This window comes from Nicotiana tabacum, chromosome 10 (genome assembly GCF_000715075.1).
Source record: "Nicotiana tabacum cultivar K326 chromosome 10, ASM71507v2, whole genome shotgun sequence".
In the NCBI taxonomy this organism is placed as follows: Eukaryota; Viridiplantae; Streptophyta; class Magnoliopsida; order Solanales; family Solanaceae; genus Nicotiana; species Nicotiana tabacum.
In genome coordinates this window covers 131,989,622-131,995,200 of record NC_134089.1, presented here as the reverse complement: position 1 = coordinate 131,995,200, position 5,579 = coordinate 131,989,622, and the positions used below count along the sequence as shown (strand labels likewise).

The window sequence follows — 5,579 nt, the reverse complement described above, 5'->3', positions numbered from 1 at the left end:
CTTCTCGTTTGTTCACCTTAGTAGGCATTGACCATTGTTATATATCTTTAGTTTACTTGTAAAACAGGTTTGACATAGTATTTTAGACAGGCTTTTGCTTTGATTTATGCGTGGAGCTTCATCAAGAATGTTTGAACTAATCTCTTGTTTCCTGTCAATTTTTTTCTATCACGAAATGAATAATATTATAAGGTATTCAAGAAAATGTAGTTCATTTAAGGATTAGGTAGAATTAGTTAGAAGTGCCTCTTTTTATTGCTATTGACTTAATGTGATTGCTCTCGTTTCTCGCTCGTAAACCATATGAAATAGACGTAGCAGACACCTTCACAAAAGCTGGTTAGATTGGAGTTCGTGCAGTCCATAAGTGGAGCCCTGATTTTTATTAAGGGATTTCGAAATATAAAGAAATAAACACATAATAGAGAGGAAGATGCAAATATAGATGAGAGAGTTTAAGTGGAAATGATACCAGGTAGCCACTTTTAAGTATGTTGTTTAAAATATATTCATAGTTTACAATATATTTAAAGATTAGTCAATCTCGCTCAAACTTTAGGACACAACGTCTTAGAGTTTAAACATCAAAATTCAAACTTCAAAACATCGTGTCCTAAAGTTCGAATTGTATCCTCAAGTTCAAAACTTATGTCTTGAATTTTAAATTAGTAGTTCAGAAATTCAGGACACTTAGTCCTGAATTTCAAATTAGCATCTTAAACATTCAGGACACTAAGGGTGTGTTTGGTATGAAGAAAATATTTTTCAATTTTTCCATGTTTGGTTGGCTTAAATGTTTTGGAAAACATTTTCCTCATGAACTCACTTTCCTCCAATTGGAGGAAAATGTTTTCCCTACTAAAAGAATAGAAAACATTTTCCAAAACTCCTTCTCAACCTTCCCCACCCCCACCAACCCACACCCCACCCCACCAACCCACCCCCAACACCCGCCCCACCCTCACGCCTACCCACTCCACCCTTCACCCCACCCCCACCCTAAATAAAAATATTATTAATACTACTTTCTTTTCATATTATAGATAAATTTATTTTTTTCAACAAATGAGTATTTTTTTACATGATATAAAAAGTATTTCTTTCATTCAACAAAAAAAGTATTTTCTTTTCATGATGTAAAAAAAATATTTTTTTTCATTTCAACAAAATGAGTATTTTATTTTCATGTTGTAGAAAGAGTACTTTCTTTTTCAACCAAAAAAGAGTTTTATTTTTAGTTATGGAGCACAAATTTTAACGTTATTTTTGCGTAACAAAATAAAGCAACACATTAGTTCCTTTGGGTTTGTGTGAATTTTTAGAAAAATAATTAAATTTTTGAAGAAAATAGAGTTCCAGAAACATTGAGTATTTGAGGGGGGGAGCAAGGAAACATGTGGACTTGGGGGACGTGAGAAGAGTAGGATAAAAAAATATTTTCCTAAAAAAATATTTGCTAGCCTCTAACCAAATATTAGAAAATATTTTCCGGAAAAATAAGTGATAAAACCACTCATTTTTCATGAAAACATTTTCTAGGAAAATATTTTCCAAGGAAAACATTTTCCTTCATACCAAACATACCCTAAATCCTGAATTTTCAAATTCAGCATACTTAGTCTTGAAGTTTGGGTGAAAGGATAATCTTTAAATGCATTGTAAATTGTGGATATGTTTTAAATAACAGGCTTAAAAGTAAAGATTCTCGGTCCACGTGCTAGCTAAGGCGTTATCTTGGACATTATTGGTTGTTTCGGTTCCAAATCACAAAATCTTTTGTCACGACCCAATTTAGGATCATGACCGGCTCCTAGGAGCAAGTGCCTCCAAGTAAGCCTCATCGGTATTTTACAGAAAATTGGACAAAGTTTTCCCTATTTTAGGACTATCCAAAAATAATTTCCTGTCTCAAAATCAACAACCAACCATCCTAATATCAAACCAACCAACCAACCAACCAACCAACAACTTATCAATTAACCAAAACAAGTCTCCACCATTAATAATTAACACACTAACAACCAGCAATACTAATTTATCTCCAATTCGATAAGAAAATGCAATACTCATCTTAAATCTATAATAACGAAAGAATACTCATGTCACTAAAAGAATGACTATGGAGCGAATCTAAGAGTTCAAAAGAAAAGACTATAGCAAATAAATAAAACTCTTCGCCCACGCGATTGAGTGCAGGGCTCACCAAGAAGTATCAACCTACGCGCTCTAATTAACAAAACCTTCACCTGCGTCAACTGCTGTCTCTGTAAAAAAATAGCAGGGAGTGAGTCGCTAGCTCAGTAATTAATAACAGTTAACCACAATCGTTTTTATTGGGGACAAGTCAGAAAACATGCTAGTATATTAAAAAGAAAATATCATAAAAATGCCTTTCAAAAGCAATAAACAATTTTCAGTCTCATTATATTTTTCTTGTAGTATAATACAATTGACAATTCAATAATAAGCTCGGTAACCACTGTATAATATCAATATTCATATTTGGAAGGTTTCAAAGAACAGATCATGTAATCGGTATAACTGTGGACTTCTTTGCAAGAAGTCAAATATAACGGTAGTCCCTACTCGAGGGAAATCAGTAACAATATGCTAGTTCTACCTTCCCACTAGCAAGGGTTGTAACGGTAATCAGTAATTACAAGGTGCACCAGATAATCGATAATTACAAGGTGCACCAGGTCTAACGAACTCGCCATTAGCTACGGGAGCCTTCAAAGTCTACTTCCATTTATACTTGTCTCTGTAATCCTATATAATCATAGGAAAATATTTTGAAAAAATATAGGACATTTCAGTTCTTATCAAATTATGTAATTTCATTTCGATAACAGTAAATTCAAGAAATGGTAAAACATATCTAGTGATAACAAGAATATTTAAAATAACGATAATCATCTCAAATAACTATTTCGGTATCATATCGAGTAAAAGACTTGTCCCACATGCAACTCAAAATAATCGGTAATATATTCATATTAAAAATCATGCAAGTAATGAAAACACAAATTGCGGTAAGATTACTACTCACAGTACTCGTATGAAATACCAACTCGTCACCTCGAACGATCCGTACGACTTTCTTCAATCAGTCTATAACCATATCAACATCGATCTCGTATTAATTTCCTTGTTTAGGCTAATTCATAGCTTATTTAGAATACCCAATTTTTGAGATTTTACGGCTAATTTTTGTTTTCCAACTCGTCAAATTATACTGACTCGCGCTACTGGTAATCTAAACCAATCCAAAATCCATCAAACACAACCTATTTCATATAATATACCCAGTTAATTCATGGAAAAGTCTCATGAATTTTTTCCGTATTTTCTAAACTTTATCTTTTAAACTCTTAATCAAATTTCAAAATCATATCTACTCAGTCCTATAAGAATCATGTATATAAAATAATACTATTTAAAAAGAAGAAGAATTCCATGTAATTACCTGGAATCTATTGTTGAATATAGAAAACATATGCCAATATTTTAGTGAAGCACGGTACTCTGGCGCTAAGAACACCAGTAACTTTTCCTTTCTTTATTTTTTCCTGGTTGATATATTGTTGGCTAAAGGATTTTTTTTGTCTCAAACTCTTTTCTTCAGCTTCTGTTTCAATTGAAGCAGATATGCTGCGTACCCCTTTCCCCAACTCCCTTTGGCTTTTTGTCCTTTTTTTTTTTTTTCGTTTTCTCCTAATTGCCTCACGTTGCTGATGGGTTAAGGCCCATTTATACATTCTTTTTGTTTTATTAGTTCTTTTGCTAGGTTTGTTTGACTTTTGCTTTTTGGCCAAATTACCATCTGGTGGCTTCGTCCCTTTTTGTGTATCTCTTTTTTTTTTTTTAGGATTTGGCATTGCATAACAACTTAGTCCAATAATTGGCAGAAAATGGCCTATCTTTTAGTATTTGGCACACGTAGCCTAAATTTAGATATAGGCTTTTATTTCTTTTTCGTTAGAATTTAAAAATCTTTCAAGATTTTCTCCCAAATCTCTACAATTTTTTTCTATGTTTTTAAATTATTTCTCACGAGTATTAAAAATGTTAAAAATTATAAATATAATTTGTATATCATAGTGTAGAACACAAATAAATTTTATTTTTTGTATATCATATTGTATAACATGTTAAATAACATGTATACCAATATATACATCCCAACTTTATTTTTCTTCTTTGTATATATCAAAAATTTATTTTCTTTGGTAGTTGTCTATAATTTATTATTATCTTTATATCCAAGTGTATAACACAAAACTAATTATATTATTTGTATATCACATTGTATAATACATAATAAAACGTGTATAGCAAAATATATAACACAAATTTATTATCCTTCTTTGTATATATTAAAATGTATATCAAAAAATTGCTTTCCTTCATGCATATATCAGTGTATAATATATAATTTCTTATGAATACACACATATATATGTTTGGACCTCGAAGAATTGTATGCACATATTAATTTGTCGCTCTATATTAGAGCTTCGCTCCTCCGTACTTGATGGGTAATACTAGAGTTAATCCACCGGCAAAAATTGCTTAATTTGTCGAATTTTATGCACATGTAAACCAATGGTAGAGTTAATCCACCATTTTAATCTCATTTGGAATAGGGAGGGAACGGGGAAGGCAGCGAACAAGAAAGGGGAGGGGGACCAACGAACAATAGAGGGAGGGCAGCAAACGGTTAGGAGAATAAATAATAAAATAGAATAGTTTTTAGGATTTGGCTATATAATGCCCAATTATTTGGGGTTACCTTTGCCAAAATCTAATATAAGGCTAAACAATTGCCTATTCCCCTTATATGTTGTTATCAGGTGTCATTTTTTTTTGTTTTTTTTTGCTTAATTAGTTACTAAAGGGCTAATATATCCTTATTTAAATCATGGGATATTACATCTTTCCCACCTTATAAAAATTCTGTCCCAGAATTTAACTTAAGTACGTACCTGTAGACTAAAATAGATGAGGATACTTCACTTGCATATCTTTTCCAACTTTCTATGTAACTACTTTAACTATATGGTTTCTTCATAAGACTTTCACGAACATAATTTTGTTTGACCGTAACTCCTTACTTATTTGTCAACAGTAGCTACCAGCTCCTACTTCAAACACATGAGAGGAGTCTGATAGACATTTTAGGTCTGAAGCACTTGATTAATGAAAGACAACTCAAGAGAAAGTACCAAATGATATGCCATAGTTCCCACTTGGTCATGTATCTCATATGACCCTATAAACTTCGGGCTCAACTTACCTTTTTTTTTCTTACACCTTTTATAGGGAAAACTCATACAGACACTCTATCCTCAATTGTGAAAACTAAGTCCCGTCTCCTTTTATCTGCTTAAGACATTTGTGTATTTTGAGTTGTGAGCAATTTGATCACTGAATCTTGTCAATAGCTTCCTTTACTAAGTCGGGTCCTAATAAGCTAGCCTCATCGGCATCAAACCATCCGATAGGAGAACGACATTATATACTACGCAAGGTTCTATACAGTGCCACCTAAATACTGGACTGAAAGTTGTCGTTGTAAG

The 5,579-nt window shown here is 32.3% G+C and overlaps 1 long non-coding RNA gene across 1 annotated transcript; it reads right to left on the bottom strand.

Moving 5' to 3' along the window:
- Positions 1-1,951: 1,951 nt before the first annotated feature.
- On the bottom strand, positions 1,952-3,928 carry LOC107821780 (uncharacterized). Its single transcript, XR_001656232.2, has 2 exons — positions 3,467-3,928; positions 1,952-2,264 (listed from the first exon to the last, which is right to left on the bottom strand). It is a non-coding gene; the product is annotated as an uncharacterized LOC107821780 (long non-coding RNA).
- Between the last annotated feature and the right edge of the window lie 1,651 nt (positions 3,929-5,579).